The sequence below is a fragment of the Ursus americanus genome, chromosome 10 (assembly GCF_024610735.1).
Source record: "Ursus americanus isolate L20-20 chromosome 10, mUrsAme1.1.p, whole genome shotgun sequence".
In the NCBI taxonomy this organism is placed as follows: Eukaryota; Metazoa; Chordata; class Mammalia; order Carnivora; family Ursidae; genus Ursus; species Ursus americanus.
The window spans coordinates 5222799-5250059 of record NC_142136.1 but is presented as its reverse complement, the minus strand read 5'-3'; the positions used below and the strand labels follow the sequence as shown (position 1 = coordinate 5250059).

General features: G+C 40.2%; 1 non-coding gene across 1 annotated transcript in view; it reads right to left on the bottom strand.

The window, feature by feature from the left end:
* Positions 1–23500: 23500 nt before the first annotated feature.
* LOC123776727 (uncharacterized) overlaps positions 23501–27261 on the bottom strand; it is a 34469-nt gene continuing 30708 nt past the window's right edge. Inside the window, exon 2 of the transcript XR_015725887.1 lies at positions 23501–25461. This is a non-coding gene — a transcript (uncharacterized LOC123776727). The remainder of the gene's footprint in view (positions 25462–27261) is intronic.

The window sequence follows — 27261 nt, the reverse complement described above, 5'->3', positions numbered from 1 at the left end:
CCGCAAATAGGTAGTGAAAGCCCATCTTGAACCAGTCACTCTGTTGGCAGAATGTATACGTGAACCAAGCAGGTGTGGCTTTGCCTTCAAAGACCCTAGCTGCAGAGATGGTTACACGGCAAGTAAAGAGACAAATTTAGGATTGGAATAAGCGCCTGGAGGAGAAAAGAAGAGTGCTCCGGCAGGGGAGAGGAGCCCGGTATACCTGTTGATCAGTGAAGGTGTCTGTGCGTCTGTGTAAGTTTCCCAGCATGACTCAGATGCCCTGATTATAGGACACATTGATATTATATGTTCCCCTTGGAAAAAATGTGGCTAATTAAACTATAACCCAAAGCTGTCCTTTAATTAGAATCTCTCTTTATACTTATCAGCAGATATTGTTCTAGACATATTTAGACATAGATGTTTCAAATCATATGTCACCTTTGAGTGAACATAAAAAAGAAATGTGAGCAAAATAAATTGAAGTAATTCTAAAACTTGCACCTGTTCAGAGTTCAGATGGGAGTAGGTGGAATGAGAAGAAGCAGGAAGACCTGGTGTAGAAAGTGTCCAGAAACCTGGCTGTCAGCAGAGCCGAGACATCGGGCCCCGGTTGTAGGACAGGTAGACAAGAATACATGTAAGGGGTGGAATTCCTGAATGCTGGTGAGCGTAATCAGCAGAGGGCAAAGCAGACAGAGGCAGGAGGGGCAGAGAGCTAAGGAAGCTTCATCCCTAGGCAGGTACAAGGGGGTGGGACTCTGGACGGTGTGGATTGCTCTTCAATGAGAGAAATCTTGCCCCTCACTTTGGAAGGGCAGAGAGAAGTAGGAGGTGACTCAGCTAGGGATTTAGATTTGAGATGAGACGGTCACAGGGTTTGTGAAGTGTGTGAAGTCTTCTGGTCTCTCAATTGAACACGAGGCAAAGCCATCAGCTGAAAATGGGGATTTGTGGGAAGGAGGTTACAGGAGATTTCAGAATAGAGAAAAGTTATCAAAAAAATCTTTGTATTATGATTAGGAAACTTGGCATTTTGTTGGACAGTGTTGCAAGCCCACTGGAGCCTAGGGCTTATATAATTAGTCTACTTTTGTGCTGGAAAGACCCGGGACTATTTTCTATAGGGGACAAGCCACAGACTGTGTAAGTTTGTATTTTTCCTCTGTTAGCATTTTCCCAGTAAAGATCTTAGGAGAGACATCAAGGGAGTCTGAGCAATTGCAAGGCAAGAGTTGTAATAAACTGGTGGACCATACCTTCAGAGCATTCGGTATGCACCGAGCTCTTTTTTAACCACTTTGCATGAATTACCCATTCAGCCCTTAAAATAGTTCCGTGAGCTAGGAACGATTATTACTAGCATCCTCATTTTACAGGTGAGGAAACTAAGACATGAATAGGTTAAATAACTTGCCCAAGGTCACATCCAGTAGCTGGGAAAGCCCAGGACAAAAACATGGTTGTGTTTAGAAAACCCTGTGTGTTGGTTTTTCTAATTGGAATGCTTGCTTAATCCTGCGATTTCAATGAAATGCAGTCGTAAACAAGAAAAAGAGGACATTGGTGGATGGAAAGAAAATTACAGGGTTGACAAATGAGAGGATTTGGTAAGATCCTCATTAGCCATGTTAAGGATGATTTTTGCCGATGTGTGACCAAAAAAATATAATAATGTTATACAAAAGGAAAAGATAATCAGATTTGTGTCTTTTAAGAAAGTCATCCTGCCACTGTGGATAAGGGACTGAGGACAATCAAGACGGGAGCACAGAGATCCTTTAGAAAGCTCTTTCAACAATTCACCAGAAAAGTTAATATCAGCCTAGGGGTTGGGTTGTTGGAATGAAAAACAATGAACACATAAGAGAGACATTTAAGGGGTAGAATCAACAGGACTTTAGGTTTGTTTGAAGGAGGAGGGGTCAGTGAAGGGTCTCAACTTTCTGGGTAATTTAACTGGCTATTGGAACCATCCATCAAGGTAGAAGCAGAATTCTGAGGACCGTCCCATTTTGGCTATTTTGAGTTAGAGATGCCAAAAGAATATCTCGATGGAGAGCTTTTGTTGGGGGTCATTGGCATTTTGTCGGGACAATGAAGCACAACAGAAATCCAGCCTGGATTGAAAGCTGAAAAGGTGACACCTTGTTGGTTGTAACTGTCATGGAGAGGACGAGCTCCTCAAGGGGCACTGTGACAAAGGGGAGGGATTAGGACAGAAACTGGAGATGGGCTGGGAGGATGGAGGAAGCAGGAAAGAAGGCAAAAGAAGACTGGCTAAAAGAGGCAGGAGAGCAATCAGAAGAGTTTGCAGTCATGGAAGTGATGAGAGGAAATATTTCAAGAAGCAGGGAGTGACCAAGAGCTGCAGAAAGGTCAAGAAAGATAAAGCTTGAAGTGTCCACTGGATTTATTGACAAGGAAGTCATGGTGATCTCAAGGAGAGGCATGATATTGAAGCAAAAGGGTAAATGGTGGATTTCAGGGGCCAGAGTAGGGCAGGAAGGGGAAGAGCTAGAGATAGCAAGTATAAACAAGTCTTTGAGAAAGTTAGTTAAAGTGGAGGAAAGAGATACAGCTGTAGCTAGTAGGGTCAAGTGTTTGTTTTAAGATGGAGGATGAAGAATGTTTAAGTAGCTCTTAGAAGAATCCAATAGAGAAAAATAAGCTGAAGATACAAGGGGAAAATCATCAAGAGAAAAAATCCCTGAAGATACCAGGAAGGGACAGTGTCTTGAGGCAGAAGAAGGGATCACTCTAGACAGGGACAGACATGTTGCCCGTTGCAAGCAGAGGAAGAATCCATGTGTGTGGCACGTGTGTGTGTGTGTGTGTGTGTGTGTGTGTGTGTGTCTTTGTGTGTGTGTGTGTGTGTGTGTGTTTGGGTACAAGTGGACTGTCATCACTAGGGACAGAAAGTGAAAACGTCTCCTGTGATGGCTTGTCTTTTCTTTGAGAAGGGGAAGGTGAGGTCATTTGCTTAAATTAAGTGGGTAATAAGAAGTCAATGATCCGAGAAGGGAAAAGAAAGTTTGAAACAACCACGGAAGAGCACAGGAGAGAGAAAGCAAAGTTAGCGCAGCACGAGTGTTTGTTGTCGTTGGTAGACAGTCTGTGTTTGTAATGGTGGCATAGAGCGGCATCACTGTACAATTTTTTTCTTCTGGCACTCTTAGCATCTTCCCTTTTTGAATAGTCTTTTGTTTCTCCCTGGTCACAGTCTGTTAATTACCTCACTTATGGGAAAATGGTTAGGCTTATTTATATTACATAGGCCAGATTGTTGGATTTCCATTTTCTGTTATCTGGTCCCTTCAGGGAAGAATACAGCTAGATGTTACTCCATCATAGCCAGCTCAACAGACTAGGTTTTGTTGTTTTTTTAAAATTTTTGTTTTGTATTTATTTATTTTGTGTGTGTGTGCCATGTCCCATTACTTACTCTCTACTGTCGAGAAAGTTCCTGCATGAGCTCCAGATACATAAAGGTTCATGGGAATCAGGGCGAGTCTGGAATTAGGACATGGAGCTGTCATGGGGAGATTTAGGTCACACGAAATTTTGTAGCTCTGGGCAAAAGGAATCTCCAAAGGAATCGGGAGACTTGCCTCCGTAGCCAGGCTGGTGCCCTCTCCACGTGGCAAACACTGACAGCTGTCAGTATTCTACCGTTTACACAGTCCCAGGAATTATCCACTTTGCTATAATAGCATGTTTTAAAATTCAAGGGCAGCTTCTCTCAAGCTGTTTCTGAATGACTTCCCCCTGCCATCATCTGTTAGTGCCTAGGGAATGTAATTTTTAATATTAATCGAATGTAATTGTTAAGGTGAGCCAGGTCCCGAAAACACATAGAGTGCATACCAAAGCCAGACAAAAATGATTTGGGGTTATTCACATTTTTGCAACATCTCTCCTTCCTCTCTCCCCCATTAGCATGAATAACTAACAGTTGATTGAAATTCCAAAGCAGCGTTTGTATAAAAACCTGCCCAACTCCGAGAACTCAATAGTGATCACTGCGTTCCCTGCTTTGAAAATACCCTCTTCACTAATTTGCTTTATAATCTCTCCAAGATGTGTCCCTTCTGATTCGAGTAACCTGGAAGAGAGTGGCCCATTTGGCTCAATCAAATATTTTTTTTGGCTCATACTCTCATAACATAACACTACAATTGACTTTACTCTCAAAGCAGAAAAATTGCTCTGCCAACGGTGGCTAATAACACTATCTCTCTTTACCACTGGGCAGCTAATTATCTTCCAGATACAACCAGGAATATAAAGAGATGTTCATCATTTTTTATAAGCCAGAGCTTGTATATAAATCAGAACTATTTTTTAAATAAAGGAATTCTTGAACTTTCAGAAAAAGAATTGGTTATGATCCAAAAGTTGATATTAAAGTTGTTTGGCCAGAATATTTAAATGCATTTTCCTCTAGGTGCAGTGATACCAATTGTGGTTGGGTTTCTAGCAAAATAATAGCAACAATCATTTATCAACAGCCTACTCTTTGTTAAATACTGCCTATGATTTGTGTCCTGCCCACCTCATCAGATTTTCACTGTTCCACTCTTCCCTGAGTTTTTGTGTTTTATCTATTTCAGAGGTTGGCAAACATTTTCTGCCAAGATGCAGGTAGTACGCACTTTAGGCTTCGTTGGCCCTTGATCTCCGGTGCAGCCCCTCAGGGCTACCACCATGATGCGGAAGCAGTCACAGACAGGAAGGAAGTGGATGGCCGCGTTCTAATAAAACTTTATGGAAACTGAAATTTGAATTTCATATCTTTTTCATGTGTCACAAACTATTATCTTTTTTTTTTTTAAGATTTTATTTATTTATTTGACAGAGATAGAGACAGCCAGCGAGAGAGGGAACACAAGCAGGGGGAGTGGGAGAGGAAGAAGGAGGCTCCTAGAGGAGGAGCCTGATGTGGGGCTCGATCCCAGAACGCCGGGATCACGCCCTGAGCCGAAGGCAGACGCTTAACTGCTGTGCCACCCAGGCGCCCCACAAACTATTATCTTTTTAAACTATTTTATTTTAAGTTATTTTATCGTGGTAAGAAAACAACATGGGATCCAAACATTTTTAACCATTTAACAATGTAAAAATTGTTCTTAGCTCACCAGCTGTACAGAGAAGGGGCGCAGGATTTGGCTCACGGGCCATCACTTGCGTATCTACATGAGTTTTCTTCCAAATCCTGAAAACTACCAAATGCCTCCACACCATCTCCCCATGTCCATGCCTTTCCCTACCTGGTAGGCTCCATAGTTTTCCACTTTTCCCTTCGTTTTCTCCTCATCGTATCAGGGTACTGTATCTTCAGCCCCACGGCCTTTGGAGCCCACCTTGATTGCTGTGAAGGAAGTCTGCATGGACCCCACACCAGTTCTGACTTCATCCCTACCCCTGGCCTGCTGTCCCAGAGCATCCCTGCTTCTCCCTGCAAGAGTTACCACAACTTGGGGCGCCTGGGTGGCACAGCGGCTAAGCGTCTGCCTTCGGCTCAGGGCGTGATCCTGGCGTTGTGGGATCGAGCCCCACATCAGGCTCCTCTGCTATGAGCCTGCTTCTTCCTCTCCCACTTCCCCTGCTTGTGTTCCCTCTCTCGCTGGCTGTCGCTGTCTCTGTCTCTGTCGAATAAATAAAATCTTTAAAAAAAAAAAAAGAGTTACCACAACTATAATAAATTACAAACAGTAAGGTTGCCCATGTAGTGTCTGTACCGTGATAGTCTGTGTCTAAGCTTCTCAAGAAGGTGACTGTGTGTGTGTGTTCTTCACAGCTGTATGCCCTGGGCTTAGCATAATGACAACCACAGAGTAGGGTCGATGCATGGTTGTGAAATCAGCCATTCACTTAATGCCTAATGCAACTCCACAACAAAGATCTCCCCACTTTACAGACAAATAAACTGGGGCTTCAGTAAGATCGATTCTTTTCTGGAGGCCATAAGATTATGTCTGGCGAACTCCGAAGTTCTTGCTATTTCCACCATGCTACTAACTGTATTAAAATATTATGTTAATTTGTATTAAAAAATTATGCATTTTCATTCAGTGATGAAATCCATTGATTTCATTTAAAAGAGTAGAAAGCATTGTGCAAAACATAAAAGTAAGAGTATAAACACTTATTTTTCTACCTCTGTGTACATTAATAAGGATTTTTGTTTACCCTTGAAGCTTGGGGATTTTGGACCAAGTCTATGCTTCGATATTTATCTTTTCTCACCAATCCATCTGGAACTCTATGATCCCTCTCAATTTCCAGATATAACTCCTCCTCTGGGGGAAATTTTCTTCTATTATTTGTTTAGTTGGCTATCTTCTACTTGTTACATCTTTTCATAAGTCTTATGAATCTCTCTTTAAAGTCCCCTCACTTTGCTTTCATGATTTCTATCTTTTCATATATTTTTCTATGATTTGAAATAATTTTCCTACTTGACCTGCTAGATCTCCACAACATTCAATTTAGTACCTGACTCTTTACTTCAATAATCAGATTTTTTTTAAAACTCCTCCCAAACATGTGTTTTCTGATGTGCTTTAATATCCCTGAGTGCTCTTATTTAATTTTTAGCAAGTTGTCATTGAACTCTTCCATCCACTCTAATTCACCAGGGAGCTGTTCTGTGTCTTCTTATGTCCCAGCTGCCAAGGCCTCTCAGACCCACAATTCTCCGGTACGTTATGGGCAGAAGCGAGCTGCCTCAGCATCTTATGGCCTGGCATTTCAGTGTGATGGAAAGGATAGCATTTTCTGCTCTTGGGGCCTGTAGTGTGGCAGAATGGAAACGAGAAGTTTCCTGTTAAGACTCCAGAAACATGCTATTTCTGTTCCCATATAGCTTTGCTCTTTCTCCACCCAGATGTTGAGTTCCCCTCATTTCCACAGGGGCCAAGGGACAGACACACTCAGACAGCCCGTGGGCCCTTTTCCCTGGAGGGAGGAAGGATCACTGAAGTCCAGGGTCCTGCATGGCCCTCTGCCCCTCCTCAGCCAACAATCAGTTCAGGTCCCAGTCTCCCCTCTGCTCCTCATACGAGAAAATACCTTCCTTGTATGAATATTTTCCTGAAATGTGGGGGAAACTCCTTTATTAAGGCACTTGCTCTTAAATAGTTCAGTGTTGGAATCTAGGTCACCGATGGTCCTTTATATTATCTTGGATGGAATAAATTCTGTACCCGATGCTGTGAATTTCTCCTCTCAGTAAACTAAGATGAAAAATTCAAAACTATATTTTGATGAACTCTGAAAGCGCCAATATGTTTATTTCTAGATTATATCAGGCAATAGTCTGACCCCAGGCCTGCTGCACAACCCTGGTTGTGAGACTGTCCCCAGTATTGGAGTGGTGGCATAGGAGCTAAGGCGCTACCCTTGTTAAGAAGATTCCAGGCACACTTTACACCACAGAGCATAGTAAGGTCGTCTTATGTCCTTTCTATGGAGAGTCAGTCAATTATAAGCACTTGTTCAAAAGATTACCATAATCTTATTATCTAAAATTAATCTTTAGAAAAACATTAATTTTCATTAAGAACCAAAACCTCAATTTCCAGCATTTATGACCTTATAGATTAGGCGAAGTATTTTTTATATCACGGAGACAATGCACACGATAGCTTGAGCACGTTGTTTGCTTTCGACCTTTTACAATTTTGTTGATGTTTTAGTCCAGCTCCAGATTCACAAGTCTTTATGATTTCATAATAGCTTTACAGTTTTTTCTTTTTGTATTCCACTTCCCTGACATTATTTTTTATTGAAGTATAATTGACATACAACATTGTATCAGTTTCAGGTGAACAACATGGTGATTTAATATTTATATAAATAATGAAATGATCACTATGATAAGTCTAGTTATGCTATTATTTACTACATTCCCTGTGCTATACCCTATCCTTGTGTCTTATCTAGACTGTACCTCTTAATCCCCTTCACTTATTCATCCCTGAAATTCTTCTTCTTCTTCTTTTTTTTAATTGTAAATTGCTCTGGTAATGCTTCGGCTTTGGTATTGTTTTCTGTTTGTTGTTTGAGACTGCTAGCAGCAATTCCTACTTGTGTTTATTAGGACTACAACTTCCTTTTTTAAAATAATGCTTTATTACCTAACTTAATTATTTATGTAACTCAGAAGACATGAGCTTCAAGGGTGGTCAAATATTTATGATCACAAATATTTATGAATACAAATATGAATTTCAGGGTGTAGTCCTTGTAAATGACCTGTACTATTAGGTAAGATTCTCTTAGGTTTGGGTTGCTAAGATTGATTATTTATGTAGAAAACTGTCACCCCATGACTCAACATAGTATTGACTTACTTGGTTAATGAAAATGGACACCACTTCCATTGCCTGACATATCGATCCTGAGTATTTCAGAGTTTTGTGACGGATTTTTCATCAATATATGAAGGAGTAAAATTGTACGCTTGTTGTATAAAAACAAAACAATAAATAATGAGCTGTCACAACTAGGTCAATTATTTTATTCCTTCCAAATTAGTTTTCTTACCTGGAAGAAAATAAAAGAGAGCAAAACAATTTTTAAAAGCATTTGGAAGCATCTATGGTTGTGAAGTTCATTCCCCTCCCCCCGTGCTTGTTTATTTTACTCGTACTCGTTGAGCAAATGATTTTAGTTAAGGGCACAACTATGGCTTCTTAAATTGAATTCCAAACTGGTGTGAAAGAATGAAGAATTCGGATTTTAATCACAAAACACCACCGAACAAAACTCCTTCAAAATGACTCCAAATAAAATATTTATCAATAAATAATGCCGTGTTGGGGTGCCTGGGTGGCTCAGTTGGTTAAGAGTCTGACTCGATTTTGCTCAGGTCATGATGTCCGCGTTGTGGGATGGAGCTTTGCGTTGAGTTCCGTGCTCGGTGGGGAGTTGGCTTTAGATTCTGTCTCTCCCTCTTCCTCTGCTCCTCCCCATCTCATGCGCTCTCTAAATAAATAAATAAAATATTTAAAAATAAATAAATAATGCCATGTCATTAATAACAGTAATATCAATATTATCCTGCCAGTATCAATAAATAAATAATGCCAATACTTACTGCATGTATTTTTAAAGATTCTTTCTTGGAAAAATAAAGACATTAAAAGCTATAAGATTATTTCCAACATTTTTTTTGGCATTTCTGTACAAGTGAGAGCCCATCCAGTTCCCTTCAATGGAGTCATCATTCAATCTAGGGCAGGGGTTCTCAAAAAGGGATGACGTTTCTCCTCACAGGTTACTTGGCAATGTCTGAAGGTGCTTTGATTGTCACAATACAACAGGAGTGGGGGTGTTTCTGGCATCTAGTGGTAGAGACCAAGGATGCAGACAGACAGCCTGTGATGCCCAGGACAGCCCCCAGGCAAAAAATTATTGACCCCAGAATGTCAGTCGTGCAGAGGTTGGAAATACCTGAGACATCATTCGTAAAGTGGGACCATAGAGATGCTTTCTTCTGTTACGAAAAGTGTGGTTAAGCCCAGTGATTGCAAAATGCCTCAGGATGGATCCGCAATATAAATTTGTAAAGAAAAAAATCAAGAATCTGCATATCCAGGAAGAAAAACTTACTTTAAGACTCAACTTGAGCATGGAGGAAAGAATTAGGACCTATGTAATGATTCTCAGAAAATCAGTTCATTTGTAGATGATGGTCAGAACAAGGGACTGAGATTCCAGAATGACCACCCAGTCAGGCAGGCACTACAGACATTCCAGTTTGATGAAGCAAATACGTGTGAAGGAATTATGGTTAGTCCGTGGACAAAAATCTCATTGATATTGAATATTTGAATAATTAACTAATCAAATCAGTATTAAATGACATTGCTAATGAGAACGAGTTTGTAGGTATTGTTCTTACACATGAACAAGTGCTCCTTCTGAATTCAACAAAGTTGTAGTTAAGTCTATTGACTAGGACTTAGAGACCAATCGGACAATGCACAGATATGCGCTGGAGAACAAGAGGGAAAATGCTACCAATTCAAAGTCCTTTATTAAAAAATTAACACAAAGTGCTTGATCCACTTATTAAGAATGATCAGCATTGATCCTGCTGGCAAATAATATTATTTGTTATGGGTTGAATCACATCCTTCCAAAAGATGCATTGAAGTCCTAACTCCCAGGACCTGTGAATATGACCTTATTTGGCAACTGGATCTCAGCAGATATAATCAAGTTAAGATGAGATCATTAGGATGAACCCTAATCCAATATGACTGGTGTCTTTCCAAGTGAGGAGAAACACAGAGAAGAGGATGTGAAGCCAAAGAAAGAAGCAAGGAGGATGCCCATATAAAGAGAGAAGCAGAGATTGAAACGAAGCTGTCACAAACCAAGGAACACCTAGGGCTACCAGAAGCTAGAAGAGGCAGGAAGGGTTCTTCCCTAGAGGTTTCAGAGGCAGCATGGCTCTGCCAACACCTTGATGTTTACTGTGTCCATAATTAGTACCACTATTTGCCAAAGAAACAACATAGATCAATGTTTATAGCTAGAAAGTTATAAAATTGTACAGGAGATCATCTAAATACAGGTTTATTAGCAAGGTCCGCTACTCTTCCACCATCTTCCTTCCTCCCTGTTAGTGCTACGATCTTTATATCTTTGCTGTTTTTTGTTCAGTTCTGTCAATTGCTGAAGGAGAAGTATTAGAGTTTCCTACTATAATTGTAGAATTTCTCACTGTAATTCTGTCAATTTTTGCTTCATCGATTTTGAATGTCTCATTAGATACATTCACATTTATTATTGCTATGAATTATCATTATGCCCATCATTATATTATATCCATTTCATTATAAAACCCCCCATTTTAACTTTGGTAATACTGAATTTTCAAAGTCTGTTTTAACTGATATAGCCGTTTCAGCTTTCTTAAGCTTACTGTTTGCATAGCATATATTTTTTTACATCTATTTGCTTTCAATCTGGTTGTGTTTTTATAATTGAAGTGTCTCTTTTGTAGACAGCATGTAGTTGGGTCTTGTTGGTACTTACTCTGTCAGATAATCTCTGCCTTTTTATTGGAATATTTATTCCACTAGCACTTAATGTAATTAATGATATAGTTGGATTTGGGTCTAATATTTTACTATTTATTTTCTGTTTGTCCCTCTGTGTTTTGTTCCTTTGTTCTCCCCTTTCTGTATTCTTTTGGATTCTTTGAATACTTCCAGAATTTCACTTAAATTTATGTTGTCTTCTTAGCTATGTCTCTCTGTACTTGTTTATTTATTTATTTTTTTGTAATTGCTCTTGGGATTACAATACGCATCTTTATCTTTTCACAATACTTAAAATTAACATTGTACCAATTTATATAAAACTGAGAAATCTTGCAACTGCGTGGGTCCATTTCCCCTTCACCATCATAGTGGCTGTCCTGTTATTGTTGTTTTACATATTACACTTAATAACATTATGAATCCCCTGATGCAATACTATACTTTTTGTTTTCAATGGTAACTTTTTAAAAGAAATTAATTTTTTAATATTTAATATTTTTTAATATTTTTAATTTTTTAATATTTACCCATATATTTACCTTTTCCAGTGCTCCTCCTTTATTCCTGACAATCCCGATTTCCCGCTGAGACCATTTTCCTCAGTCTCAGAAAGTTCTCTTAACAATTTTTATGGGATAGGTCTGGTTTTTATAAATTCGCTTAGTTTAACTTTAGCTGAAAATGTTTTCATTTCATCTTAATTCTTGAAGATTGTTTTCACTGGTTATAGAAGTCTTGATGGGCAGTTCACTTTTTTTTTCCTTCAGAATTTTAAAAATGTTCTGGTCCCATAATTTCTGATGAGGTGCTGATAGTTCTTTGCTTGGTTGTTCTCTATTTATAAAGTTGTTGTTTTGTTCTGGTTGCTTTCATGACTTTCCTCTTTATTTGAATTAATTTTGTTTTTTCTATTTATGTTGGTCTTTTACTCTGATGTCCCCAGTCATGGGGCTGGCAACCACTTTTATCATGTAGTCAAAGTGAAGATCATCATTGATGAGACAGGTTGAAATCATGTTTTATATGGTAGGATAAAGCTTTCTGACATTCCCTCAATATAATACTGTGAAATGATCAGAAAAAAAACCAAATTAAGGGACTTTCTAAAAAGTAACTGACCGATAACTCTCAAAAATCAAGGTCATAAAAGTATGAGACATACTAAGGAACTGTTTCACACAGGAGACAAAAGGGCATGATGGCTCAATGTAACATGTGATTCTAAATTGGGTTATTTTACCCTATTGGTCACTTTTGGGACAATAGGTGAAATTTTGAACAGGTTTCAAGGCTTAGAAATTTTGAATAGGATCCCAGATCATAGAAAGTTTCAATATTAGCCTTCTGATTTTGAAGATTGTATTGTAGTTATGACAAAGAATGTTTTTATTCATAGGAAACACACTTAAAATAATCAGAGAAGATTCTTGAGGTTGGCAATTTATTCTCAAGTGGTTTGGAAAAGAGGGAAAAGTTTGATTGAACTGTTCTTGCAACTGTTTTGCAAGGTTGTTATTGTTTCAGTGTAACAAAAAAGGCTATAAAGTTTTCTGTAATCAGAAATAAATTGTATTAAAGTAATAGAAACGCTAAATTAACATGGCAAAGTTGGCTAAGAACACCACTGAATTATTATGTTTAGAAGTATCATACCACAAATTTAGGGGAAACTGGAATATTTGGATTAGTGAACAAGTGACCTGACTTTCTCTTTTTTATTTGATGAAGAAATAAGAATTTTAGTTCATATGTTCAGCATGTAACAAAAATTTACAATTTTGATTTTACTATCTAAAATATCAGGCAATGTTTCATTTTCATTATAATTGTAATATGTCTATATTGTTTTAGGATACTTTTACTATATAGTTATATTTGACAGTGGCCCAGTGAGATTTTGGCATCTGTTTTGGGTATGTACCTGATAAGTACCTGTATATTCATGATATGAAGTAACTGATATGTTAGCTCTCTGTTAGTCACTCACGTGCTAGGTAGGTGAGGTTACCTTAAATGATTAATTTGACAATGCTAAGTAATATTGAAATACATTGCCATTATTTTTTTCTCAATCTCACTATATATAATGAAATTACCATTAACAAAGTTGCTGGCTTAAGTGAACACTGAAAGAGAGATATTCCACTGAGCAGAAATGTTAATATTAATCTAGGAATTGAGTTTTGACAGATAATCCCAGTTAATCTAAATACAGGTTTATTAGTTTAACTTTTTCAAATGTATTGTTCCTCAACCAGATTTATGTTGAACAACTTCCCTGTAAGAACAACAATATATAGATTCTTTAATTTCTAGTGAGTTCTTATTCAGTGTGTGGGCTCACAAATAAGCTTGGGATTTTCATAATAGTCCCATTACCATACTGAATAATGTAAATAACTTGTACTTTCTGCACATAAAACCTAGCAGATGTTATGAAGATACTTAATTTTGGCTTTTTATCAGAAAGTAGGCTAAAACCGGCATAGTCTATTATACCCAGAATCTCCATTTTGCTCACATAGACAATGGTGCTCATTAATATCTAACTGGAAGTGAGTACCATGCATACTCCTCTCACCAATTAGTAAAATCAACAACCTAGTGCTTTCCAAACCTGCTTATTATATGTTATTTTGGAACAGAGAGGCAGGCTTTAAAGATTTCACAAGTTAGAAGGACAAAACAATAAAATCCAGAATATATCTTTTTTTAAAGAAAATCTATATTTTGTGCTATCTTGGATTCTGAAAATCAAGTAGAAAACAGATTAAAGAGTCACTTAGAAAAATTAAATGTTTTCTTAAAAAATAGGTTTTTATGGAATTATAGGAATTTTCCTGGGCACACCAAGATGTGTAGACTTCATGAAGAGTTTCCAGCCTTGTCCACAAATGATCATTGTTGTCACTGAGCTGGGTATAACGCTGGGTTTATAATGAGCCACTCTTTAATCGTATATGTTCTTAGTAATATCATTTATGTTCTCTCTTTTAATATATTTCCTTCTGGAGAACAGTAATTTTCACTCTCAGTTTTGAAAGAATGAATCCCAACCACTAAATCATTGGGTACAAAGATAATTTGGTCATTTGCCAACAATAGACTAAGGATATAAAGTGAAAAGCCTGTCTGCCTGTTCTCCGTAAGGCATATGCCTGTAGCCTTCACTAAGTCGTAAAGTTGTCAAAATTAAAGATAATGTCTATTATTCATCTTGACCTTTGACCTGAACACTACAGTAGCCTATTTCAACTCATGTCAAAGAATTTTCTTTGGAATTCCACAGCCATGTGATATGATCATATTTAATCAATACTGAAGCCGGGCCTTCATTCTAAGACCAGAGATTTGACAAGTATAAATCTGTGGAGAGAACATTCTGTAAATTCACTAAGCTTGAAGACCAAAAGGCAAGAATGGAAAAATGGGGATGCTTTCACCAGAAAATTCCATTGCATTTCTCCCATATTTTTGACACTTAAAAATATAATTTGTTTTTATTACTTAAGGTTAAAATTGAATTTTAACTAGTTTGATTTATTCTGGCCTCTTCCCAGATGAAGGAGATCAGGGTTATACTAAGCGTTTTGTGAGGGAAGCAGAAGGGCCTGGCATTAGAAAAATCACACCTAAGTCCAAACGCAGGTGTTCACTACTCGTGTGACCTTGACCTGTTTCCATGCTCTCTCTGAGACTTGTACCTCCTCCAAAAATTGAGGATGAAAAACACCTTTTGTGAGGTTTGTTTTGAGAACCAGAAATGAATTATGAAAAGTGCCTGACCTTGACGGATGCTTAAAGAAAAAGTTATGTCTCCTTTCAGTGTTGTCTTTCTAACCAAAGTGTCTGCCATCACTCATTTCCCCCAGAGAGCTTACCTCCAAAGCTTTCATCACTGTCATGTTTAGAAGTGGATCCCTCTTTCCCACACTGTCCCCTTCATTGGGATTGATAAAAGCCCAGACGAAGCCTTGGGTTTGGTGGAAGGTCAAGTCAAGAAGCCTGGGCATTGGAAGTGGCCACGGGAGAGGCATTCCACCGGGTGTCCAAGGAAGCAAAATGTGAACTCTGTTGTGCTAAGCTGTTGAAATTTTGTTGTGTCCTTTGTCGAGCAGGTAGTGTTATCCCACTAACAGCTCGTATTATGCCGCTGGGAAGCAGTCTCGCGGACGCCTGCATTTCTCAATGTGCACGGGTGGCCCACGGTCCCAAACCTACTCTTCTTCCTGCATGCTTTATTGATGAATGGCCACACTGCAAAACTGAGATTCCTTTTCATGCATGTCATTTTTTTTTTTTTTTTGGCATTTCACTTATCTTTTTCACCCATATTCAGAAACTCATCAAGCCTCACTAACTCTACATCATCCTATTTCTCAGATCCATCCCTCGTCTTGGCCTCATTCGCTGCTGCATTTGCCAGGCTCACATTATTTCCCACCAATGTCACAGTCTCTTACCGCCTTACTTCCCTCGATCTAGGCTCTGTCCTCCTGCCGAGGGAAAAATTTTAAATGCATGAAGTTCCTTATGCAGTATAATTTTAAAAATATTCTCTAATGTTTTTTTTTTTCTTACTCTGAGGGTCAAATCCAAACTTCTAAGCTGGGCTACAAGAGCGGCCTCCTCTGTGCACGCCACACCGCGGTCCCTCCAGCTTCGGTCTTCTGCACGGGACCACACACTCTGTCCTTCCCTTGTTAACCTCCTCTTTGACTATGAAGATGTCACCTGAGCTGTGAAACTTTAACTTCTGCCCGTCAGAGTTAAAAGGTCCCAGAGTACTCTAAGTTTGCCCACTCTCTCGAGTTACTCTCTGCCCCATCATATGTCCTTCTTCCTCACTGGCCCAGAACTCCCAGACGTAACCCAAATCACTTCTTTTGCATCAGTTTCTCCAAAGCCTAGCTTGATCCCAGTGACTGGAGGCTTCCCACAAAGTTTTTTTCCAATAAATGATCGAAAGTCATGAATGTGGGCAGTTTGTATGTCTGTTTTAAATAAACTAATAAATGGAAATGTAAGATATATCTACTCTTCTCAAAATGAAAGCCATTAGGTATTGATTTGAACCCCCAGGGGCTTTTCCCCCTTTCTGGAAACTTTAATAAAACAGAAGAAATTTCTATAATGCTCTCTTTGAATACCTGAAGACATATTTTTATTGCCCAGAAATTTTATTGGTGTTCATCATATGATTTAAAGAAGACATGTACTCTCTTCCCCCATATCTTGTTCTGCTGTGAGATTGATTGTTGCTTCAAGACGGGTCCCCAATCTTCTGCGGTCAAAAAGCGTAGTCACCAGGGGCGCGTGCTGTCTGGGGGATGCGGGGCTGCCTTCTCAGATGCTGAGTGCTGAGTGTGGCTTTTTGACAGGGGTACAAATAATATTGTGCCCGAGCTTCATTGTTTCTCCTCTAATGGAGTGAAACATAAATTTTCGCTTTACACATACCTTTGAGAAAAGCTTGAGGCAGAAACAGATTAATTGATTGGCCAAGTTCATAGGGAAAAGAAGCAAGAAATCTGGTGTTTATCTGTTTCTTTGAATGAAATCGCATGCTGATTTGATATATTAAATAAATATTCTGCAGGATTGTGCTGTTATTTGTCATTGCATGGGGTTATAAAATTTGAGATGGATTACTCCTATTTTTTTAAAAGACTTTATTTATTTATTTGTCAGAGAGAGAGAGAGGGAAAGCACAAGCAGGGGGCAGAGGAAGAGGGAGAGGAAGAAGCAAGCTCCTCGCTGAGCAGGGAACCTGATGCAGGACTCGATCCCAGGACCCTGGGATCATGACCTGAGCTGAAGGCAGATGCTTAGCCGACTGAGCCACGTGGGAGCCCCTCATTTCAAGATCCTGCAGTTGAGAGAGAGACAGAGAGGCAGAGAGGGAGACAGAAGAGAGAAGTAGAGATTGGGCAGGAGAAGGAAAAGGGGAAAGAGGTCAGAATCAAAGCAGGCAATTAAATCTACTTCTATCAACTTGTAACAACATGAGTACTTTGTGTGACACATATCGGGCCTAGCAAATGAGTAGAGATTTTAATTTCAAGCCTCTTACTGAACATAAATTTGACTCTGCAAGGTTCCGTATGAAATTTGAAGAGATCCAGAAAGCTATAGAAAGACAGCTTCTGAAAAAACACATAAATTAAATTGAAAGTTACACTGTTTTAAGGGGAAAGGAAAATTGCAATAAAAAGAAAAGTACCATATTTTGGACTCTAATTATGACAAAAATACCTGAGCACATTTGAAATCTATGTGATTACCTACTCATTGGGGTGTGTTTTGTGTATCCAAAACTCTATTTCGCTGTATTGCATTTCAGAAAAAAAAGAAAATCACATTAAATAAAATGCTTTGGCTCAACTCGACTTTTGCTTGGGGATGTAGCAAGCGTTTTACCAAGGTTTTCATCAAAATGGAATCATTGTTTCAAGGCTTAGAAGCAAATTTTGTTGCTGTTAGATTTCATTTACTGATAACGTCTGTGTGCCCTTCAAATGAAGGGGAAGGAAAGACTAGATAGACCTATTATTTCTGGTGTTGCAATGTACTGACATTGTTGCCAGGTGCCTCAGCGGGAGCCCTGGTTACGTGGCCACATGAGCACCCGGCTCATCCGGAGACATCCCGTCGGTGGCTGTTGAGCTTGGGAGAAAAACTGTAGCTGGACTGACCAAGCGTTTAGGTCACCTTCAATCCATAGGTGTGGTTCCCGCGTCTTCTCCCCGGATCGACGTCAGCAGAAATGATTACCTTAGCTGTGCTGCTCCATTTTCTCAAACCACATATAGGAGATAGCCAAGCATTAAAAAAAAAAAAAAAAAGACACAAAAGAAGGAAGCTAAATAAAGCACTGAAACTGAAACTTTCATATTTAACTAGATAATTTTTTAAGTCTCAATCAACAATCAAGCTTAATAACATATTTACACAGAGAAATTTTGCCGGTTCTATTTTGAGAGGACGCACTTGGGTCAGCAACCCAACGGCGGTGAGAGGAAAAGCAAATGAGCAATCTCGCCGACCGAAGAAACAAGGCATAAACAAACCTTACCGGTGACTTCTGTAACTTTTCAAAAAATATCTTTTCAGTATGTTTATATTTAATATTTTAATGATTTTAGAATTTGCAATTTAAGAAATAAAGCATTCCTCCACCTGCTAGCGTATTACGTAACAGCTTAGTGAAATTTGCTTGTTTTTACATCATTCTTAGCCCTTCAGAATTGGCTGGTATTAGTACTTCTTTCTATGTCTCTATTCATTTAAAAGTGTATTTGAATGAACTTAGAAAAAAATTAAAATCATCTAGAGGGGTGTGTTTGTAGAGCAGTCCCTATTTTTAATAAATCATAGATCATCAATAAATCTATGAAAAATGGAAATACAGCCCATTAAGTTCCAGCGCAAACATTCAGATGCTTATCATGATAGGGAAATAAAAATTATACAGAGTAGGGGCGCCTGGGTAGCGCAGTCGTTAAAGCGTCTGCCTTCGGCTCAGGGCGTGATCCTGGCGTTGAGGGATCGAGTCCCACATCGGGCTCCTCCGCTGGGAGCCTGCTTCTTCCTCTCCCACTCCCCCTGCTGTGTTCCCTCTCTCGCTGGCTGTCTCTGTCAAATAAATAAATAAAATCTTTAAAAAAAAATTATACAGAGTAAAAGGAAGAAAAGTACAGAGAAAAAGTAACAGGGATGTAGTCTTCATTTCAGACTTTTCCTAACGTCCACAAAGAACTTTAACTTTTGCTTGGATGTTCACCTCCTGTCAGGCAGCTCAGTCAATGAGAAATGGACAGATGTTGAAATTTGCTTTTCAAAACAAATGCCCTTCTAGCGAGCCAGCGCTCAGACAGCTGGCAGCGCGAGGCAGCCGGCGTAGCGGGAGCTGGGCGTTTGCTGAGAAACTGTCACCGTTTCCACACCTGCTAGCAGCCATAGATGGATGTCCAGAGTCTGGCTTTCCACGACAGTTGTAAATGGAAAACACTTCAAGATGTGAGTTGTTGTCAGACATAGCGAGTAGGTTGAACATATGCAAATACATTAAAATATCTACTAGATGGGAGAGAGGTGGTAGGAGGGCCAGAGAGACTAGAATTAGTGAAATGAGAAAGGTCACTCAAGAGCACTGCTCCATTTTCTTAGAGCATGGACTCTTAGACAAATCCGTTTTCTTAGACTCTATCAAAAACTTCTCAGGCTTCCTAATTTTTTTTCACTGTGATTTCTTTCCATGGGGATTATAGTATTATTTTGAGACAGAGCGATGTCAATTCAGTTTAGATACATATTCATGCAGAATAAATTTTAATTTACGGTAGTGTTTTTGTTTATGGAATCCAGAGGTGTCAAAGATGTGTACTTAAAAAAAAAAAAAGCACGAGCAGTTCAAAAACACTTTGAGGCCTCGTCATTCTTTCCAGGACCATCATAGGCCAATTCACACTTACATATGGGGTCACCTTTCAAATCTTACAGATTTCTTTTACTATTCATCATGATTATGGGGTTTTGGGGGGCAGTGGGAGACATAAAGAAACAAAAGTTGTTTACATTAAAAGTCATTAGCACTCACTTTAATTTTTAACTTACATAATTAAAAAAAAACCTCTTGGAAAGTCATCCATGGTTAGTTTGCTAGATTAAAGATGTAAAGTATTGGGACGCCTGGGTGGCTCAGTCGGTTAAGCATCGGCCTTCTGCTCAGGTCATGATCTCAGAGTCCTGGGTTCGAGTCCTGGGTGGGACTCCCTGCTCAGCGGGGAGTCTGCCTCTCCCTCTGCCTGCTTGTGCTCTCTCTGTGTGTCGGTCAAATAAATAAATAAAATCTTTAAAAAAAAGATGTGAAGTGTTTCCAAAAATATGCTATTAAGAGAAAAACCAGTATAGTCCAGTGACCTTGAAACCCTTGTAGGAGCTGTTTCCCTTCATGAACGAGTAATCACCACGGCTGTCACCGAGGACCCCGTTTGGGGTCTGGGCACACTTATATCATTTATCTCATGTAAGCCCCCAGGGGTCCATGAGGTATTTTCACCTGGTGTGATCTCACGTTGTTCAAATACATCCTTGGCCTCTTGTGCCATATGCTGGCAGGTACCGTAACCACGGCTTTGTCCCTGAGATCCTGTGCCTCTTTTTTAGGGTAAAAAAAAAAATCTTAAAAGCACACAATGCTATCATTCTTAGCTAGGGATTTCATCAAGATGTCCCCGTGGACCCCCTTCTTTACTTCACCGCGTTGATGGGAGAAGCAGCTCGGGGTACAGCAAAATGAAATGTGGACAGATGTGGCTTACGATAGTGGACAGATGTGGCTTACGATAGCGGACAGCTCTCTCTCTCTCTCTCTATATATATATATAATTTTTAACTTTTTAAGTTTAAAACTTTGGAATTTCATAATTATCTGAGAATTTGGAGAAAATGAATCCTACGCTCAAAGTGTGCGTGAGACCTCAGCTTCTCCCTGGGCCCCGAGCCGGTGTTTGGAACTAACCCTCGGAGGCCGCGGGAGCTCCAGCTTTCTGCGACCCCCCTGCGTGGCCTCGGATGACAGCAGGCGATTGATGATTTCTAACTTTACTCTGGATGTTTCATGTCAGGTAAACACAGCCCTGAAGTATGTCAGAACATCTTTCATATTTGGTTTCATGCCTTAAGCTTTATTCCAAGGCCAAGAGGATTATTTCTCTTTTATCATCGTTCGGAGAACTTCCAGGCTCTGAAGCAGTTTGAAAATTCTCATCAATGTTGTGGAGACCCTGCTTTATGCTCCGCTCAGATTTTTTCCCCTTCCTCCCGTTTACTGACCAACGCTCAATATCTGCATGCCATATTCAGTTTTTCCTAAACATCATTAATGCTTGAAGATAGAGAAGATTCTGAAAACTTGTTCCTTTGTTAACGGAGACAGTCCGAGAGTCTGTTTCCACATCAAGGTAGGTACAGTCTTTACACGAGCCCCCTGCTCAAACTTCAGCAAAAAAATAGGAATCATTCATTATAATGTTATGTGTGTGTTGTCAGGGACTGAATGCTTCTGTGGTTCAAGTTTTGCTTGTAAGTGACACACGTGTGTTCACACACCCGCACATCACCAGGGAGGCAGGCCGGAGCGGCCTAGCCTTCTCCCTGTTTGTAAATTTGCACGTGCAAATGATCAGATTCCTGTCTGCGATTCTAGTAAAAACAAGATGTACCCTTCGTGTCTCTGACTCAATGCTTCCGGTAGCAAATTTAGTTGGTACGTAGAGAGAGCACAAATGGTGTGTCAGACCGATCAGCGCTGTAATGTCGTCAGGTATCAAATGCCATCCCTCGGGCACCGGGATCTGACAGCCAACCACATCTTTTATCTATTTGTTGGTCCTGGAAAAATGATGTTCTTATTAATTCATAGAAAAATCCATTTTTATTTTCCTTCCTTCCTTCCTTCCTTCCTTCCTTCCTTCCTTCCTTCCTCTCCCTCTCTCTGTCTTCTTTTCTTTCTATCCTGCTTCCTTTCTTTCCTTGCTGCCTGCCTTCTTTTATTTTAATAACTACAGGTGCTAGCACTTACTGGCACCAAATCGTTGGCGAAGAACTACATTCCCTTGTCCCTAATGATGCCCCTTAAATGAGCAACTGTCACTCGCTATATTGTAGGCCGGGGGAACAACGCTATCTTTTTAATGAAAGAACAGTCAGTAGAAAGTTCCACCGAATGCCAAATGCTGTAAGGAATGGCATCCAACCCCACTATGTTGCTTGACATTTGGTTTTGCTGAATCAAAATCTTCCACAAGCTGGAATTTCTCCATTGCAAAAAAAAAAAAAAAAAAAAAAAAAAAAGACAGTCATAAACATGGGGAAACCTGTTCTATACATTTGTGGATGAAATACATTTTCTTGATTTTTCAGTTTGCTTTCAGAAATAATTGTTTCAATATCGCAATTCCTTACCTACTATGCAATGGATAGCCACCATGAGAAGAATGGAACGGGATGATGATCTCAAAGGGTCTGATATTTTTTTGTATCAGAATTAACATGTGTATGTTGATCAAGTAGAAAAACTACTTTAATCGATCCTCGGGTGTAGTGAGATTTGCATTTTCCGTGGCTGTTTCTTGACTCTGTCTAGGAGTCATTGCCTGTTTGGATTCTTTGGCTGAACCCAGGAAAACCTGCTTTAGTTCTGTGTCGGTGGAAATGTCATAGGGAAGTGCTTATACATTTACAGTAATAATTACTAGGCACTGAGGTCATTCTCACGTAATAAGAATAAACGTATATGGCAAGAAAAGAATCCTACCAGAATAAGAGACTATTCCAATGCTGGTTGACGTATGGGAAATAATCTGTTCCCCTTCTCTACTTGCCAGCTCTTCCTCACCCAAATTATAGTTTCATAGTACAATTACATACTGTGCTGTTTCTCCTAATTCTTGAAATTGTCTTCTGGAGGACTTACCTGTCAGATAAAAGTAGTGGTGGCTTTTTGTCTCCCTCTTTCGGCTGACATTCTCCCCAAACTAAAGCTAAAACATGGCCCAGTGGAATCTTCCAGTCCCTCTATATTTGAAAAGAATTTTAACCAGTTGCAAAAGATATTAAGAGAAAATGAAACCCTGTTTGTTATGGGATACTATTTTATTTAATCATTTTGCCCAGTGTCTAGAAATAGTAACTTTTTGTCATGAGAGTGGGTGGAATTTGCATCTGTGTTGATTTCTCATTTCCCCAAAGAATGGAAATTCCCACGGCACAAACAAAAGCATGAGGAACACTGAAGAAATGGCCCGTGGCGTGGCCTTTGCCCGGCAGACAGAGGTAGGGCAAGGTCAGAAGGTCAGAACAGACTTTTTTCCTGGCTATATATTTTAAAGCCTTTAAGAGGTCAGTTGAAACAGAGCTCACCTTAAATCCTTTGTTAGGAGTCAGAAACCCTTCAACCTCCACCCACCACTCCCCTACTTCTGTCACCCCCTAAATCCACCGAAATCTACCGAAATCTGTGGCCCACCGAGAGGGAGCTTTAAACACACTCATTTCTCCCAGTGTTTAACACTTGCTGCAACTCAAAGCCCCCGAGCCTCTTCCCACCCACTTGTGGCCCCAGAAATAGCACTGCATTTCTGTAAATTAAAAATACTGTGCCTGTTATATGTGTGTGTGTGTGTGTGTGTGTGTGTGCGTGCACTTGTGAATGTGTGTTGACATTTGCATGAAAAAACAATTTTTAAAAGAACAAAAACTGGAGAATTTTGCATTTTTGGTGTTTTTTTTTTTTCGTTTTGTATTTGAGCAGACCATTTTAGGATTTTCAGTCTCAACAAAACACTATTAAAATGAAGAATCTAGTAAAATATTTGTGCATGTACTGCTAAACAATTCTAGCAATTTTATTAAGCAATACCTTTATTATTTTTTGAATATTCTTAACAGACTGGAACAAAACATTTTTTTTATTCAAAACAAAATATGCATACTGTACGCATGTCGCAGGGTTAAGTATGATGCAGAGATTAAAGTTTGTTTGAACAAAAACCAATGCCAGGGGGAATTTCATAGCTATAAAGTTAATAACTAAATTTTGTTCGCTACGAGGACCTTTTCTATGGTTTTCCTTCATCTCCCAGCTACACAGCAAACACATCTGAAGTGCACTTCCCCAATGTAGTTAGAGTATAGGAAGGAATGTAAAGTGTTTTTTTTTTTTTAATTATTTGTTTTGTTTGTTGGTTTTTTTAAAAACAGCCCTTATGAACTCTTCCTTCCACTGATTCTACTGTAAACTCATAAAAGCCTTTTTTTAGAAAGCAAATTCATATACACTCAGCAGGTGAAATGTTCCCACAAAAAGAAAAAATACAAACAGAGCGACCTGATTTCTCCTCTTCTCATCGACTATCTACAGCATGTTCGAAGTGACAAAGTTTTCGCACTTGAATGAAAATGGCTAACCTATTTTTTTTTTAAACAAGTTCTTTTGTGATAATGCAGAATTGCATACACTTTATACCCGGAATAATTTAAAATCATGGGTTGGGGAGAGACTGGGGTAAAACTGTATATATTCTGTATACTGCAGGTGTTGGAGTGTCTCTACGGTCTCCTCCACGACCACACGGGAGGAGAAAGAAACCCAGATTTGTGTCCTCAGTCCCTTTGTTGCCATTCGAGGGCCCACAAGCGCCGAAATGTGCCCCCATCCTGACTCGGGGTGGCCCCCAGCCACCTGACAACCGGCGAGGAGGGACGGGCCTCGGGGCCTCGGGGAAGGGGAGCTGGAGCAACGTAGTTCATGGTGGTTTTCTTTGCTTTTATTTTGTTGTCAACATAAAAAAATGTGTTAACTGTCTGATTCCGCCTACCATGGAGAGCACTCTTGTTCTGCTCCCGGCGGGGTGGCCGCGGCGGCCCGGAGCCCGGGAGCGTGTGCGCCCGCACTGCGGCTGCACAGACAGACAGAAGCAAGCCATGTTGTCTGCTGGGGGCGGGGAGGCGGGGAGGCGGGGAGGCCAAGGACGGTGGGGAGGCCGGAGAGGCCGGGGAGGGCAGTCGGTTCGGGAGGCAGGAGCGAAGAGTTCGGGGGGTTTTTTTATTTGTATTTTCTGTTGTTTTCTTTTTTTTGTCTTTTTTTGTCTTTTATGATTTTTTTTGTTGTTGTTGTATTTTGCTATACCGTGAGGTCATAGCGATCATTCCTCTAATAGAAACTGACAGGACAGAGAGACAGAACTACCTGATGAACACACACAATGACTAGAAATATATATATAGAGAGAGAGAAAGAGACAGTGAAGACTTAGTTTACCTCTGAGAAACCATCCCCAAAAATAAATCCTGTATTAACAAGTGCAAAAAATTAAACAAACAAAGAAACCCAAACCAAAGGAAAGCAAATAAAACCTCCAAACATTAAAACACAGTGTATAAAATGGTGTGAGAAATTTAAGTCACTTTACAGCCTTTTAGTCAATAAAAAGCTGTGTTTGTGTCCTCGTTTGGATCCAGGCCCATCTTCTTCGGTTCTACTCCAAAGGCCTCGCGGGCGGGCAGCGGCAGGAGGGTCACAGCACCCCGTGTGTCCCATGGCGCCGGGGGCCCCTCCCGGGCTACTCGTCGCGCGGCGAGCTCTCTTCCAGGGCGTGGAGGCCCCCCCAGCCCAGCGCCGTGCCGTTGTGCGCCGCGGAGGCCGTGAGCACTGTGTGCAGGAGAATGAGCACGAGCACGCACAGTTTGAGTCTGCCGTTGCCCAGTCTGGCTGCTGCGGACACCGTGAGGGACGTCCTGGGACAGGGGCTGCTGGTCCCCAGCGTCCCTCCGGAGGGCTTGCTCGGGCGCTCTTCTCTCCTGACATCACAGCACTCGGGGTCATCGGTGGTTAGAAAGGTTTCGTAGAGCCCTGGGGGATGAAGACAGGGCGAGGTTAAAACGAAGGCGGAGCTGCGGCCGGAGCTGGTCCTGTCCCGAGCCACAGCCTCTCGCCAGCAGTTAGGCATTTTGTGATGGGGAGGCCGGGGAGACAGTCTGGGTGCAGAGAGTCAAGGGTGCTCTCAGACCCGTGCTTCTAGGCTCCCCACTGCGCTCCCCTCTACTCCTCGACCGCAGAGCCGGGGGTTTCCGCGTCAGGACCACACAATAAAGCTTCATGAGGCCCAACAGCAGAACCGGAGGTTCTCGATCAATGTGGGGACCAAGGTTGCACAACCACCCTTTCTCTTTACCAGGAATGTGATTAACTGAGGCAACACATAAAGGAACAGTGACTAGTTGTGCTCAGTGAAACCCCGGATCGTAGCATCAGAGCTCTAGGAAACCCCTCTCCTCATCCCTTGCTCTCCTCAACCTCACCCTGTCTCTGCTCTCCTTGGAGCGACGGCAAAGCCCCCGAAACATCCAACGGGGGGACCATTTCCTTTGGATCCGTTTTACAAATATTGCTCTTAACCTCCCATTTGCTGTTCCACTGCAGAATACCTATCTTGTGCCTGGACCCTTGCGGGAAGAGCCTCTCTGTTCTTGGTGTTCTGTTTGCAACCTCCCTTCCAGCCTGCCTTCCCAGGAATGTCCGTCTTGCTCGCACTCTCTTTTCTTCCCTCCTCAAAAGATCTCATCTCTTTCCCTCGTCCTCCCTTCCCCCTTCCTCTACAATAAGATATTGTTCTCATTCTTAAATTGATTAATGGATATTTTAGAAACATTCAAAGTGGTGAAAAGAATAACACACTTTATATCTATCTTTCCAATCTTGTTTCTTGGTCTATTATATATAATGTTAAGTAGCTACATAAACCATTCTGTAGCTTTTTTTTTTTTTACTTGACAGCAACATTTTCTCAAGAGTGGTAGAATAAAGTTTCTACACATTTTATTAAACTATCCTTAAGCTTGAAACTTTATAAAGGAGGAGAGCATAGCTGTAAGGATTAAATAAGATTTTGTATGTAAAAAGCTTGGCTTAGGGCCTAACATAGAGAAGCAATTTGAAAATTTTGGTTACTCTTAATAATAATAGCTATTAATAGTGTCTCTTTGCCTCCACCTACATAATACAATCTAAAATATCTTTTCCTGTCTCTTCAGACTCCTTGACCAGTGCTCCTGACAGCCTGAACTACCGGCTCTTCCCAGAACACGTGATATGTTCACCATTCCCCAAGCTGCTTTTCCTTCCTGGAATTTTTCCCATCAACTTATGGACTTTACTCTCATTTATGCTTCAAGTTCGGCTTCCCTGAAATTCCCTGCGTGAAGTCTATACTCCCCCCCTGGGCTGCTAGCGCATTCTACGCAACTCTTCAATAGAGCAATTGCTATCTGTCCTTTTCAGCACAATTGCTAATTTTAGGTCAATTTCCCTATTTACCTATCACCTTAAAAGCAAGAACTATATATTTGGCTTTGTGTTCCCAATATATAATGGAATGCCTGAACAAAATGGATCCTCAAATATCATTTATTACATGAATATACTCAATATATAGTTGTTTAAAAAAAGAGAATCTTTTAAATAAGATATTATACACTGCAAACTTCAGTTCCTTTTAAAGAAATGACCAAGATATCCTTATAATGATGCTTACAATATTCATTTCTTCTTAGGCATTCAAAGGTAAACTTCACCTTCTCCTAGATAGAATATGGAAAAAAAAACTGAATTAATGAGGTCTGCAGCTCTGACATTTTTAATGTATGATATTTT